This window comes from Carassius carassius, chromosome 6 (genome assembly GCF_963082965.1).
Source record: "Carassius carassius chromosome 6, fCarCar2.1, whole genome shotgun sequence".
NCBI classification, from domain to species: Eukaryota; Metazoa; Chordata; class Actinopteri; order Cypriniformes; family Cyprinidae; genus Carassius; species Carassius carassius.
In genome coordinates, this window is record NC_081760.1 from 12,897,608 (window position 1) to 12,914,421 (window position 16,814).

At 34.7% G+C, this 16,814-nt stretch overlaps 2 long non-coding RNA genes across 2 annotated transcripts; one reads left to right on the plus strand and one right to left on the minus strand.

Moving 5' to 3' along the window:
* The first annotated feature begins 1,440 nt into the window (after window positions 1-1,440).
* Window positions 1,441-2,519, plus strand: LOC132142396 (uncharacterized). The gene is made up of 3 exons (XR_009434055.1): window positions 1,441-1,519; window positions 2,076-2,203; window positions 2,324-2,519. It is a non-coding gene; the product is annotated as an uncharacterized LOC132142396 (long non-coding RNA).
* Window positions 2,520-5,686: 3,167 nt separating this feature from the next.
* Window positions 5,687-7,949, minus strand: LOC132141875 (uncharacterized). Its single transcript, XR_009433946.1, has 3 exons — window positions 7,841-7,949; window positions 7,123-7,213; window positions 5,687-6,077 (listed from the first exon to the last, which is right to left on the minus strand). It is a non-coding gene; the product is annotated as an uncharacterized LOC132141875 (long non-coding RNA).
* Between the last annotated feature and the right edge of the window lie 8,865 nt (window positions 7,950-16,814).

The window sequence follows — 16,814 nt, forward strand, 5'->3', positions numbered from 1 at the left end:
CCCCTTGTATTTATTTTTTAGCTGAAAAGACGTAAAGGAAGCAGTCACCCCAGTCGTGTTTGTGGAGAGGTATTCCTTCAGAAATGGAGAAGACAGAAAGCTGCAGAGGCAGGTTGGTCTGTGATAGTTTGTCCCTTTTATCAAACATTCCTGCTGTTATCATTTGCACAGCATTTGTTGTTTCTTAAACTGTTGTACGGTCCAAATACCCACACTTGCCATCTTTGCACATTTCTTTTATTTGGCCCAAGGTCACAAGTGTGTGTCGATCTTAACATGACAAAGTTTGTTTCAACTTTTTTTTACGAATTCAACTTTTTTTAATTTAGTTTTACTACTAAATTATTCTCAATATCTAATTATTATTATTAATATTTCACATACATTGGAAAGGTTTGCGTGACCTCCTTTGAGATCTCTGCAAAAAGTCTCACGATTAATTCCAAAACATGATACATGATGGGATACACTAAGCGTTGTATAGCGCTCCGGAGCAGTATTGGAGAGGTTTAGTGTGTGTTAAGGACGCTGCGCTTTGGCATTATTAAGACCAGGGACAGTCTTGTGCACACACTGTCACATACACACACTCTCAAGTGACTAAGACCTCAAGTGTGGGTATTTGGAAAGGGGAAAAGTCTTTAAAATGATCCCTAAATACAGTCGCACATCAAAGTCTTAATAATTCAGTAATTCAATTTAACACTTGTATGATATTGTACAAGCCGCTGGACAATCTCATCTGACACTATCACAATATTGGAAAATCACACAGTCAGAAAGTTTATATTGTTCATTGGCTTCTCATTAAATTACTTCAAATAAGCCCCATCAGTTCATGTTCCCACTATATGTGATCTCCACGAGTAGAAATGCTAGTTTAATGTGTCACGTGATATATATTAAATCTTTGATTAATTTGTCAGAACCAGATCAATTACACTACTGATAACAGCCCTATTAGCATGTATTCATTTTTAAACAAACTCATGTGAATATAGCTTGCTATTAATGACTTATACAGCAATTAATTATACAGCATCTTTGCAGAGGATGCTTTCATGGTCTAAAAAAATAATGTATAAGTAATGTATAAGTTAAAAAATATAGTAATGTATAAGTTGCATGTAATGAAATAATATTTCTGTCTTACAGGATTGTTTGCAGATAATGCTGCTCTTCTTTTTCAGAAGTTTTTGGTGAGCCAACCCTCACACACCTTCCTAAAAACTAAAAGAGCTATTACTGAGTCTCAGTGAATCTTGCCATGATCAGCTCTTCCCAGGTACATTTTTTTTTATATTTTTGAATTAACATTTACTCATCAAATGCTTTGGTCTGAATCTTACTTTAAATTAACTTAATTACGGTATATGTTTAATGAGCAATATTAATTGCACTCAGAGTAAGTAGAGATTATCTTGTTTTTCAGAAGAGAAGGAAGACCAAGGAAATTATTTGCTCAGGATGAGGAATGAAGACGGCCATCTTGTGCTCAAACAAAGACAGAAGTCCACTGGTATGTGTGTGTTGAAGCAATGCTGTGTTATGTGTTACAGCACTTTATGATGATCTCTCACGGGACTGGTCATGTCAGCCGTAATTATTCTTTCCAATGTTTTTATATTTATTTTATTTTATTTGATACAGATATTATAATTATAGCATGTTAGCAAAGTGTGACTGGAACATTTTTAATCTTAAGTTTTTTTTTTAAAAAACACCACCTGTTTTTATTAAAAGCATACAAGTTTCATTAAAAGTGGTTTAGTTGATATAAACACCAATTGACATTATTTCATTGTTTTGTAAATGTTTTGTTATAAATTGTGGATTGATAGTTGATTGGTTTGAAGCCAGGCCTTACACTGCACAGACTAAAACACATTTGTGAGAGAAGTCAGGAACTTTGGAGAAAGATTCTAGAGGAAGAAAACACATTTACTGCAACATTAGATCAATTCTAGAGTCTCTGAGAACTACACATGCTAATGGAGTCTCATGAGCAAGACCTTTGCCTTTTTTTCTTAATTCTTGCAGAATGAAATTGTTTATTGCAGTTTCACTTTGCACAGATGATCTCATCAGCCAAATGAGGGGTTCTGACCAAGTGATGCTCTTGAAAGGAGTGAAAGAAGAGGATGTGGTAAATTGTCTTCAGAGAAAAAGCTTCTCAAAAGGTCTCAAAACAGCTTGAAGAATGGTAAGTGTACAATACTACAAGGGTCATAGTTGCTCACTCTGCTAAAATCACAAAGAACATAAGCTGAGCTCTCTGTCCATTAAACAACTTCATCTGGATTGTTTGTTTCACTTTGACCAGGTCTGGGATGTTAGGACTGAGAGATCCTCTGGCTGAGAATACGCTACACCACATCAGTGCTGGATATCAACCACAAACTGTTTCCAGACACAAGAGAAGAAGATCATGATGGGGAGATGAAACCAGTTTAGATGTGATGATGGGAATCATTATTTTCTGAAACTCTGTCAAATGTCTTATATGTATCACATGATCTGTGTCAGTGACATTTCTGTGACATTTCATCACTCATCTGTGTGAACTGATTAATATATGAGGTTAATGTATTTTTGATGATAAATAATTATTTTCCTTGAATCTTATTTGTCTTGATGCTACTTTATCATCTTTTTAGTCTATGCTTCAATAAAATGAATATGGTGAATGAATATGGTGTTCTGAAGAAGGTAAATACATCATTTTACTAGGTAGGCTTATATGTGTTTATTTTATACTTGTAAAAACTACATATTATTAATTATCGGGATTATTTTTTACTTAAGCCATAAAAATATTTGATCAGATTAATGACATCTGGGACATCAGTAGACCAGAAAGTTAGTATTGTTTATATTTAGTAACAAATGCCAATTGTTTTTTGAAAGAAAGGGAGTTACAAGTTTAATTATTTTGCATTACAAGATGGTGCCATGGGCTTTATTGTTACAAACACTTGAGGGATAACAGAGAATGTAGCAGGAATGATCAACGTGGATCTTGTACTGCATCAAAATCAAGAGCATCCACATTACTGATGTCCAGCACCTGAGGAGCAAGATACATAGGTGAGGAGGACATTTTTACACTGATTTTTGCTAATTAGATAATGACATGTTGTTGCAGGTTCATCCATTATATTTATTGCTGTTTACTTCAAAAATCAAATAAATAATCTATTATTTTTATTATTAAATCGTTTCTTTATAATTTTTCCATGTTTCATCAAATGGCCTCACCATGTCCTGTCAAAAGCTTTACTAGCCATGATGTTAAGATTAGAAAAGTGTGGTCTGTGAAAACTGTCAGATATAAATGTTGTTACGAATTATCAAAAGTCTCTACTCAAAGAGAACAGAAGAAACATTCATAACAAATAACAGGGATCCAAATAAGATCCCTGGAGTCCCCGCTCTCACTCCCAAGGCTTCAAAACACCAAAGATACTTTAAAGTATAAAGAGTACGTTTATTAAACATAAGGTAGTAAAGAGCATATACATTTCAGGAGGGGGAAAAGCCAAAACAAATAACAAAACAAAGCTAACTATATTAAGGATTCTAACCTAGAATTCAGATAATAAACAAAATATACAAAAGCTTACCTCCCTACTTATCACAAACAAGAGAAAACGAGTAATAAATAAAAGAGGCACCCACCTCCCTACTATGCTCCAAATGATTAGGGTTTAAGATAAATATTAAAGTTCCACATAACAGATCAACTTAGAAAAGTAAAGTAATGATTTACAACAGTTGTCTCATTCCACAGTCAGCATGTACACCATATGTTACAGCATAGACACAAAACAACAAGTCTCTCAATCAAGGAAGCCATGAGAGCGGGGAGCTCCAGATCCATGCTTCAGGTGGCTTTAAGTAGCAGCAATCACTCCCGTCCCCAATCAGGTCACTCATTATCAGCTCCACCTGCGAGTCATGATTGTTAGAGGGTAACAAGAAAGAGAAACACACCAAAAGGAACACTAGACCAACACAACACAATGCATTCCCACGTAACAATGTGACTCAGCTCAGTTTGTTGTCCATGATGAGGAGAATACATATATGTCGGTTTTACTGCCCTTCTACCCCCAGGGGCCCAGTAGCACCCCCCGGAAGAGCCCAAAACTGTACATTTCAAATGGCTGTAAATCAGAGTCCAATTAACATATCAAAGAGAAAACCGGAAGGATTATTACTTATGCTATGCTGATAAAATAATGTTGGGCACAGTTTTCAGAAATAAATGGAAAGGTGGCATAAAGGCGTTTTAAATATTGCTCACTCTAAAATACTAAATTTCATCATGCCTCTCAAATATATCATAGATGTCTACACAGTGAACATATTTATATGTCCAGTTTACCATTAAATATATTATTTATTTAATTTCGTTAATAAAAAGTTTTAAACTACATTACCCATAAGCCTCCGTCGTTCTATCTATGGAAAGGCAAAACTAGGCACTGTTTTTTGTAGTTCAATGAAGTTATTCTTAGGGATAGGGTTAGGATCTCACTAAAAAGGTGATTTTTCTCAACATAGAAACACTTCATTGTTGACTTAATATATTTACTAATGTGATAATAGCAGCAAAACATACTTTTGTAACATGATGCACTGTTTAATATGGGTTAAAAGATAGTCCAACCACAGTCCTGCGGTGACCAGGGACATTCACAGCCAATGACATCAAAGCTGAGCAGCGTCATCACACTTCCTTAACCATTTATGGTCATTCATGAGCGCTGTCTTCCGTTTTTCGGCTAAAGGGATAGATTGGTTAACAATAAATTAAATTTGCCACATATTAGATAGTGTTTTATTAACGTCTACACCTTCTTCCAACAATAATGCAAATACAGAAATTATTGTTATTCAGCTTGACAAAAATTAGGCAATATTAATGTGCACATGTATGTATGTACAACTACACATGTGATTTGAACTGCACAGTAACAGTTGTATCTTATCTAACCAATAGATTCATTTCATTCAATTTAAAAGATACATTTTTTCCTGACCAAAGACAAGTGCATTTACTAATAAAAAAGTAAAGAGTGAAATTATTAAGTTATTAAATTATTCACATTTGTTTCTGTGATTTGCCTTGCTTTACCAATTGATCTCTAGGAATAAAAAACTGAAATAAAGCATAATGAACATACATAATTTTGTAAGAATTTTCCAGTATTTATTGATATGTCAAACTCATTTAAAGACAAAGTGCGCATATTACTGTACTGTCACCAAGCTCGTTTTTGAAGAATAAAATTATGAAGAATAAAAAGGCAGTTATGTTGTAAACGTTAACAATTTTCAGTATGCAAATACTTTTATTAAAAAACAAAACAGTATAAATACGGTATATGTCTTTCAGAGAACACCGGAAAAAGATAAATTCTCTTTAAAAATTCTATTGACCAAAAAGTGATACAACACAATGTAAATGTTTCAAACTCACAAAATAACATCATGAAGTCATGCATGTCAAGTGTGCAATATCATCTATAAAACTCTATCAGCACAGCATCAAACAAACACTGATTGTCCGAACAATGGAAGAAAGATAAAGTGTTTAGGAAAACAAACACCTGCTACATAAAAATGCAGAAATATAACTTTAACAATAACATCATTCACTTCATGACTAGAACTAGGGGATGGCTGTGCATGAATATGTCCTTTACTAAAACTCATAATGAGAACTGATGCTTTTTTTATGATAAAAGCACCAGAAGTAAAGTTTACTCTATGAAGCTTGAAAAAGAGAACACAATGCTTTATCAATATGATAAATACTATTTTTAACTATTGTTATCATCACTGGTTCTGTATACAGTACAGTATATGGGTTGCTGGAAGGTCACAATGTATTCATTATAAGCTTAGAATTAAAACAAAGTTACATCTTCTGCAAAAATCAAACCACTGCAAAGTCTTAAGTCACTGATCCAGGAACCATTTCTCTGTGTGTGTGTGTGTGGGGGGGTAAAGAGTTAAAGAGGTGAGTCCTTGTGCATGATGGAGAACTACAGTGTTATCTGCAAACAATCCTGGAAGACAGAAAGAAAGAAATAAATATTATTTCTTTACATGCAACATTACTGTGTTTTTTTTTAGACCATGAAAGCATCCTCTGCAAAGATGCTGTATAATTAATTGTTAAATGCATCCATTTTATAAAAGCAAGTGATTAATAGCAATTTCTACTCGTGGAGATCACGTATAGTGGGAACATGAACTGATGGGGCTTATTTGAAGTAATTTAATGAGAAGCCAATGAACAATATACACTTTCTGTGTGATTTTCCAATATTGTGACAGTGTCAGATGAGATTGTCCAGGGGCTTGTACAATATCATACAAGTGTTAAATTGAATTACTGAATTATTAAGACTTTGATGTGCGACTGTATTTAGGGATCATTTTAAAGACTTTTCCCCTTTCCAAATACCCACACTTGAGGTCTTAGTCACTTGAGAGTGTGTGTATGTGACAGTGTGTGCACAAGACTGTCCCCGGTCTTAATAATGCCAAAGTGCAGCATCCTTAACACACACTAAACCTCTCCAATACTGCTCTGGAGCGCTATACAACGCTTAGTGTATCCCATCATGCATCATGTTTTGGAATTAATCGTGAGACTTTTTGCAGAGATCTCTCAGGAGGTCACGCAAACCTTTCCAATGTATGTGAAATATTAATAATAATAATTAGATATTGAGAATTATTTAGTAGTAAAACAAAGTGTTGCACGTTTTCTTGGTGCACAGAAAAGTATATTTATATTGTACATAATTTGTAACTTCTTTTTATCACTTAATTAGAAGCACCACAAATTAAATTGTAATCTTTAATAGGGACTATTGAAAAGACATTTAGAAGTTTATTTTAAAATGCAAAGTTGAAACGAACTTTGTCATGTTAAGATCGACACACACTTGTGATCTTCATACTCACTTGGGCCAAATAAAGGAAATGTGCAAAGATGGCAAGTGTGGGTATTTGGACCGTACAACAGTTTAAGAAACAACAAATGCTGTGCAAATGATAACAGCAGGAATGTTTGATAAAAGGGACAAACTATCACAGACCAACCTGCCTCTGCAGCTTTCTGTCTTCTCCATTTCTGAAGGAATACCTCTCCACAAACACGACTGGGGTGACTGCTTCCTTTACGTCTTTTCAGCTAAAAAATAAATACAAGGGTAGAGAAAATAAAAACAGAATTATATATAGAATGTTAATAATGATCTGTGAGCAAAATATTTAAGATATAAACTTATATGAATGAACTGCAAGATGGGAATTTTTTTTTTGATTTACATTAAAAAGGTATTACAAGCATGGTACAGTAAATGTGATTACTGTGAAATATGTCATATAAAAGCACATTAAAACACTATCATTACAGTGGTACAACTATAGTTATTTTGGTGATTATTGTGCTATCACAAAACCATAGTAAAACTACAGTTACTGTGGTAAAAAACATGGTAAATTTCTTGTTTACTGGCTTTTACCTACTATTGTAGGTGTCATGGTTACCATGATTTTACTACAAATACAACTTCCATCTTTGAACCTGAAATGAATATAAAACGGATCCCAGGTCTATGGCACGTCACGTGACAGATAGAGTTTAATCACCCCAGTTAGCAGCTCTGTTCATTTAGTTAAACACAATGAAACTCAAAGACAGCCTCGGATGACCGATATAATACAGAGAGTAAACATAAGGCGCTCATCTGATTAATAAAGAAGACAGAATACATTTTATAACAGGGATTAAAAGAACATATTTACTACTACTCACCATAGACTGTATAACTCACCCAACCTGCGGCTCTTGTAAACTGATGGCAAGTATCGCGATATGTACTGAATGAGACTTCTTGAACGTGATTTCATAGCGATAAACATCTCATGTCAGTGACGCTAGAGGCGCTTGACCACGCTTCAGTTTTTGACGCTTTGGGAGTGAATGGGTTGACGCCATAGACTGTATAAAAACATGGACGTAGTGTCCGTGACGTCACCCGTAGTCTCCTGAAGTGTGTTTTTGAAGCCTAAAGTGTGTAGAGCTGGCCGTCGCCATCTTGGCAGCGCGTCATCGCGCGACTCTGCCGGACAATCAAAAATGGGCAAAAAGGCGGGAGCTAGTTGCTGTAGCCACACCCACCTAGCACGACGGCAGTGTCAGCAGCGGCAATCCACCTGTCACTCAAGTGGCTACGCCCTTAATTATGCAGAACTTTAAGTCTGAATATAATTTAAAACCCTCTGGGCTTCTTCGCCCGAAAACGGGCGAAAACTTGAACGTTTTGAAATGTTTAATTTTTTTGCTTCATCGGATGGGTATGAAACTTGGTGACTTTTGTTGTATTACCTATATGAACACACAAAAAAATCAAGGAGATGATTCTGATATGTTAAAGGGTCGTAAAAAAAAAAGTCACACTTAGCTTCCTCCCGCCCGAAAACGGGCGACATAGGAAATGAATGGGAAATACGAAAAAATAGGAAAACTCAGAGAAACTTTTGGTGGTACAAGCTACAGATCAGCAACTGTGCTGAAAAAAAGTGTACAGCAATGAAGGGGTGACACTCTAGAACATCAAGAGTGCAACTAAGACCCCCCCCCCCACACACACACACACCCACGCACACAAACACACACACACATACACAGATAAACTGGCGACTGCAACAGCAAATTTGTAGAATATTCCACATAAAATCAATAAATGAAAAAAAAAACTTGCTCAAATGCACACACACACACACACACACACACAGAGAGAGAGAGAGAGAGAGAGAGAGAGAGAGAGAGAGAGAAAGAGAGAGACTGGTAAGACTGCAACAGCAAATTTTGAGAATATGCAAAAATAAATAAATAAAAAATACAAAAAGAGACTCTCGCTCAAATGCAACACACACACACACACACACACACACTCACACATACACACACACACACACACATTGTGTTCCCTTTCTAACCAAATGCTATAGTTTGATTGTAATCATAATGCAAAACCTGATACTTATCTAAACATTTTTGTTAAGAAAATAAAGTAATCATCTTTTAGAATATCTAAATGTATATCTAAATAAAAAAAACGAATAAGATAGAGAAATCATGTCTAAAACAACAAAAGGAATCAAATAGCCTTTCTACATAGGATATATAGGAAGCTATAGACAGCCTACAGGCTGGTACAGGACATTACACAAAAGTGCCTATTTTTTAAAGCCACTAGATGAAGTTCTTCTCCTGGAACATTTTTTTTTTAGGCTGGCACTCTATTTTGATGTGAAATGCTGCATTTATTGAATTTTTTTTTAAAAATAAATATAAAAAAAAAAATTATATATTAATTCTAATGGAAAAAATAGCTCATAAAAATTATATAATTAATGCAAAGTATCATAAAAAAATCTAAAAATTCTAAATAATAATCAGAAAACATTATAGAACAAAAATATATTTGATTGGTTATCCTGGGAAAAAGTAAAGTACAATTTTAAGGCTTCGCCCGTTTTCGGGCGGGAGGAAGCTAAGTGTGACCCATTTACGAAGAAGCCCAGAGGGTTAAACGGATGAATTATAAAAAAATTCACCCCCCTCACAGTTGTCATGAAGGGCAAAATTAGCTATTTAGACCAAAATCATTTTTTGAACCAGGCTGTAAACATGTTTTTTCCTGCTGTAAAGTTGGGCATTTTAACATGGGGAGTCTATGGAACTGACTCCCTTTTGCAGCCAGGCTCAAGCGGCCAGTCGATGAATTGCAGTTTTAATCACTTACTTATTGGCCTCACGAGAGAGCGGGAGGTTGGCGCTCGGTTGACGCACAGCGCGTGATGTGCATGGTGGGAGTGGCGGCGCTGTATATTAATTATGTATTATTATTATTTAGGTCTTTTTCGGTTATTATTTCGAAGCTGTGTTGATTTGCTGTTTATTGATATTTTTAAAACTATAAGGTTACATCTATCAACATTTATTTAGATGTTATCATTGTATTCATTCATTTCTTTATTTTAATTATATTATTTCGGTCTTATTACCGGTGAAATATTACAGTAAGCCAGAACACGGGCCGAGCGGGGCTCATTCTAAACCCATTAGCCACAATCCAACGCGGACATTCATATCACAGAATCTGACAGCGATCAGCGGCTCATCAGCGACAGTATTTTTAAGCAGCCTTTACAATAACCTTAATAAAAACTTTTAACTTTAGAGTCTAAAGTAAAAAAAATAAAAAGATCTCTGCTAGTTTATTTATTTATTTAATAATTTTTTTTGGTTCTTTTTATTTAAACTATATTGTTTCTAAATGTGAAAATGTGTTGCAGTTATGTGTCAAGGACTTGATATTGAATTCTGTAATTAAAAAAAAAAAATCTAGGCCTATGAAAAAAATTAAAATCAATAAAAAAAGTAAAAAAAGAACCATTGCGCATTTTACAGCAAAACAAGTTTTAATATGTGTTTTTGTCACCAGCAATACAGTATGTTGCTCAGTTTTGTTACAGTAAGTTAAGCTCCGATAAAAAAAAAGTTTCAGTGAGTTTCTTCTGTTGTCCTGTGGGAAAAAAAAAATTAATTAATCAGAAAGTATCGTGCTGATGCACGAAAGATGCCTCCAATTGAAATGCATTAGTTTAAAAAAACGTGCTGCAATCACGAAAATAACGAAATAACCAAATCACGAACTGCCGTGAGACTGGGTATCCGTGTGTGGACTACGGAAGATGAGTGCCATTGACTTGCGTTAGAGTTATCCGTGATCTCAGCACAGACTCACTCCGTGCTCGTATCACAGATTTTAGTTAGGCTAACAGAATCAAAGTGAATTATTATGATGGCAGGACAATGCAATAACTACAATAACTGTCTGGTTAACGTCATTATGGCATTGGAAAAGAAACAAATACTTCAAATGTTGCGTTTCCAAATGAGAAAGCACATCCGTTGAGCGAGTTCTGTACTCCGTCATTGAAACGGGTATCCGTGTGTGGACCACGGAAGGTCAGTGTCATTGACTTGCGTTGGAGATATATCCGTGGCCGCGTCACGGAATTTGGGCCAAATCCGTGATGATTTCACGGATTTTGAGTTAAGGGCCCGTGGACATTTCACGGAATTCTGTGAGACCAGGTTGTCAAATACATATACAGTTAGAGTTAGAAGCAACAGAATATCTTTTTTTTACTGAAAGTGCTGTTCCTCTCTGCACTCGCTGAACACAGCAGATACAGAGAGAGAGGCTCGCGCTGGGAAAGAGAGACCTCGCACTCGTACGGCAGCACCAGAGAGTCCCAGAGACTAAATAATGATTGTCCAAGAAGTCGCTAGATTTGTCGCTAGTCGCTTTTTTGGAAGTTAGCAACTCCACTGCCCAGCGGACCCGGCTTCAACCGTCTCGCAAGTGTTGATAGGCTATTACTCGTAAGGTGTAACCAATCAGATAGCGCCGTGGGCGGGACATTGAGCAAGTCTGCAGAGTGATGAATACAGAGAGGCTGAATTCCAAATGATATGAAAAAATGGCAAATGATATGTCTGGAGGAACTCAAATACAGCTCAACATTAAAATAACAGCATTCCTACAAGGAGGTGGTAATATCCTGTTAGGAGGATGTTTCTCTGCAGCAGGGACTGGAGCACTTTTCAGGATAGAAGGAAAAATTGAGGGGACTGTAAAATTTTTGAGGAAAATCTACTGCTCTCTGCCAGAAAGTTGCCAATGAGAAGACGGTTTACTTTCCAATGACCCAAAGTGCACCGCAAAACTGAGTACACAGTGGTTGAAGGAGAAAAGGGTGAATGTCCTTGAAGACTCTAGTCCACAAACTGTCACTATCAAACAAAGCAACAAAATGTGATTATTTCAATAGGGGGGGGGGGGGGGGTGATTCTTTTCTATACTCACTGTATTTTCCTTGCTTATTATGCAGCAACATACAATTCCTCAGAAAATGCAACTTGTTTTACAAGTTTATCAAATGGATGCATAAATATTTGCTCATACAATTTTAAGAAAAAAATTAATAAAACAAAAATTACTAGTGCTACTCTTAGTTAGTTACAGTATTCCCTAGTACTGGTAATCTGTTATGAAATCTAATAGGAGTCAAAAAATGGCACAGTATTCAGTCAGAAACGAAGCATGCTTCAGACTTCCCAGATTATGTATCATTTTTCTTTATTTTATTTATTTATTTAAGTTTTTATTTATTTTCTTTGCAGTAAAGGTTATGTGCTTGCTCCACTCTTTTGTATTCTTGCTTTATCAGTTTATCAAGCAAATAATATGTTCGTCAGCCATGAAAACCCCCAGGTACCCCACTGAACTTTAACCATATGTTTTTTTTTTTTTATTATTATTTTTATTTTTTTTAATTTTGTGACACAGGGAATTCAGTCGGCCTGGACAGTAACCATCCATCTTGCATTTGGCTGATGCTGACTGACAGAGCAGGCCAAAGAACAACCAGAAGAGAGAATTGCTTCATCAGTTTGGCTATATCTGAGGTTTCCTCAAAGTTTTAAAATGTAAAAACTGGACAGTCCGTGGTATTACTGGTATAACATTTCATCAAGAGTTTGACATGCCGTCATATGTGAATGCAACGTGTAAATTCTGTATGCAGTTTATGTGAATTATATGGTGAATATGGGACTGTTTAAAGACACAAGGGCTGGGAACTCTCTATATAGTGTGATTTATATAACTGACAGCTTGCTGAAATTAATAATAGAATAGATAAAATGCCACGGAATGTGTTTCCGATGTCTGTGATTTCAACACTTTCTACATTACTCATGCTGTGTGAATGCATTAGCTAAACTCTGTGATTTAGTTTCAAACCGATAACAAAACACATTATTTAAGCACATTTACTTGGCAATCTGTGTGGCCACACTGTAAATGCTGCATTAAAGCGTTTAAGCTCCCATTACATATCTCCTAAACAATAGGTCATTAACATGAACTCAACCATAGTCAACCTGGCTTTTATTAAAATGGGAGGAGCAATTAGAACGATGTAATGGAGAGAAAAAAATAAAATAAAATTATGCATTATGACCATTTATTAAAATGGGAGGGGCAATTAGAACAATGTAATGGAGAGAAAAAAAATATATATTATGCATTATGACTAATTATTTATACTCTGAACGTGGATATATAAATGATGATATTGGTGACAACTTTAATGTCAGTATCTTGCATCATATGGCTTCACATGGTATAATCTTTTGTAGCCATGGACTAAAGTGTTTGTATTGTGATATATATATATATATATATATATATATATATATATATATATATATATATATATATATATATATATATGTTTTTTTTTTTTTTTTTTTTTCCAGAAGCATGACAATACTCCAGACTCCAATACTCCATTTTTAAACCGTTTAGTTAAGTTATGTTCTGCAACAATTAGTAGTGTAGCATCACAAATGCAATGTTATATATGTCTTATAAGATATCTGTGATTATTTCCTAGTATGTTTCTTTTGCATATGCAGTGTTGAAAACTCTTATTCATCAAAGTGAATTGGTTCATTTATGTAAACTGACCTATTTAAAGTGTGTTGTTAAAGGGATAGTTCAACCAAAAATGAAAATTACCTCATGATTTACTCTCAAGCCATTCTAGGTATATGTGACTCTTTTTTCAGACGAATACATTTGGCGTTGTATATATATATATAATAAACTGCATCCATCTAATGATTATATTGGTCGACTATTCCGACAATTAAACAAGTAATTGCAGAGGTGGAAAGAGTACAAAAATATTCTACTCAAGTAAAAGTACCATTACATTAATGAAATTTTACTTAAGTACAAGTAAAAGTACCAGTCTAAAAATCTACTCAAGTAAAAGTAAAAAGTAGCTCATTTAAACTTTACTCAGAGTAAAAATTACTTAGTTACATTTTAACAGTGGGAGGGAGTCAAAATGGGACAGGCCAAGGGTGTCAAACTCAGTTCCTGGAGGGCCACAGTCCTGCACAGTTTAGATATAACCCTAATTAAACACACCTGATCCAGCTAATCTAATCATTTAGGTTTATTTGAAAACTACATGATATGTGTGCTGGAGTAGGGTTAGAACTAAACTCTGCAGGGCTACGGCCCTCCAGGAACTGAGTTTGACACCCCTGGGATAGGTCTATTAATCTCAAACTAGTTGTTTTTAATTAAAGGAATCCGTTATTTAGAATAATAAAACATTTGGGCTGTTACCAGGCAAATCAGTATCAACAAACTCATCTTTTAATGCAGAGGAAATGCAGAAGATTCATTGGAAGTGGCATTTAGATGTATTACACTGTTTAGTGCAGGACAAGAATGCATTTAACCTGCAGTTACAAATGCATGAATAATGTTTTGATATACAAGCAGTGTTGGGGAGTAACTAGTTACATGTAACGGCGTTACGTAATTTAATTACAAAATTAATGTAACTGTAATTAGTTACAGTTACTAAGAAAAAATGAGTAATTAAATTACAGTTACTTATGAAATTTTGAACGATTACAAAGTGGATTACATTTGAATATTTACACACATCCACATACAGATTTAACTGATATCTTTCCCAAATTGGACTGACTATTCTGAGACATACCCCCCTAATAATTTCCGGGATGCGGAAATACAGTCTGGGTATAGAATCCAGTCATAAAAACGAAATGCGCGCTCTCCGCGCCTCCGCCAAACGGCTTGGATCAGACTCCGAGTAATCAATGCGAGAGAGAGAGAGAGAATAGAGTGGAGTGGACTGTGGAAGCGCACAGCTGGAGCAGAGAAGCAGAACTACTGTTCAGGGTTTCAGGTCAGTTTCATCTGTAAAGATGCTTTTTTGTCTTTGTTTTTTTTATTTATTTAATCAAGCAGCAGCACGTTGCTCATCAGTCATCACTCAAAATACTATATAAAGGACATCATTATTATCTGTTGTAATGTTACAGTAGTAATTTAGCTGAAAAACAATCAGATTTTTTTTTATAGGTTTAGGGGGAGCTACGGACAGACAACAACACAACCCTTACGAAAATTAACGTTTTAATATATTACTATAAATCCAGAGAAAATAGTTACTACTGTTTAACTGTGGTAACCAAAAAATTAAAATGATTTTACAAACTGAGTTATTTAAAAATAAATACAAATCCATTTGCAAAAAAACAAAACAAAACAAGGTTATTGTATATAGGCTAAAAAAAGCATGGTCAATTTTTGTAAGGGAAAAACATGACTCGTGTAGGCCTACAGTATTAGGATATTTCTATAAAGATATTGTAGTATTGTAGAGTATTGTATTGTAAAGTATAGTTTTGTTCAATCTTGAGTATTAAAGTCATGAGAGAAATGGATAACAGGGCAAAATAAAGAGACTGGAGAGAAAAATGGAAGTGAAGGTGCAGTTCAGGAGAGAACTTTTAATTATTTAGCGTGTCCCCAAATTAAATATTTAAACCTGTTTTTATCTCAGGTCCATACCAAAAATATTTTTTTCCATGAATTTGTTTGTATGATTTTGAATTTTCCAGTCTGAATTGTTTTCCCAGTCCGCCCCTCCTGTAAATTAATGGCAAAGACATGGTTTCATTTACTACACATAGGCCTACTGAAGCTCGCAGTGTTTTCAACCTCTGCCGCCTCAATATAGGAGTACAAGAGCACATAAACATAATTTCTAGAACTGTTCTGTGTCACTTTATGTGCATTTTACTTATTTTGAGAAAACTATCATCATATCATATACAAAGAGACAGCAGTTTAAAAAAACACCAATGTTTCAGGAGTTTATTACACAGAATACGACACATGCTTATTAGATAACTGTATTTGAGTTGATGTATATGCTTTTATTTATTATTCTTTAATTTTCACAAATTTAGAAAAGTAATCAAAAAGTACTCAAAAGTAATTAGTTACATTACTTTAATAAAGTAATTGAAAAAGTTACACTACTATTACATTTTAAACAGGGTAACTTGTAATCTGTAACCTATTACATTTCCAAAGTAACCTTCCCAACACTGTATACAAGACATAAAATGTTGAATACTCATTTGAAATGATAAGAAATTAATTATTTAAAAAAATCAAAAGATACTTTAAATGTGAAATTAAAATGGCCAGTATGTGTCAGCAAGTCACTGTTAATAAGTGAGTCATTGCGATTGAACCGAATCATTTAAACGGTTGATTCATTCAGGAACGAAACACTGTCACGTTGCTCAGAGACGCAAAACTGTGCTTTGGTGGCTGTGTTTGGAATTATTTTCTGTTGTAGAAATAGAGCTAAAAAAGGCAATATGGTGTCTAAAACGCAAGTCTCTTAATTAACTTGTTTACTGAACTGTTATATATATGTATGTATATATTCATGATGATTTTTGGAGGAAATGATGGCATTCTTTGTGTGATTTTGATTTAATATATGAAATTATATAAATATGTGAATTTTCTGCCCCTATATCTTCAATTTTGTGATCATTCTAAATGCATTTTAGGAGACTGAATCACACAGTGAAAGAACGCACTATAAATGCGCGCGCACATCATTAAAACAGAAATAGCACACTCCTCACCACGGTCCTTTTAGCTAATTTGTGCAAAACCTCTTGCTAAAATGTCAAAGCTTCATTTTAACCACCAATGCAACGATGCAATTATTTAGCTTACCTCTACATTCTTGCGAAGGGTTGATGTCTTGTCGAGATTTTATAAGCTGCTAGT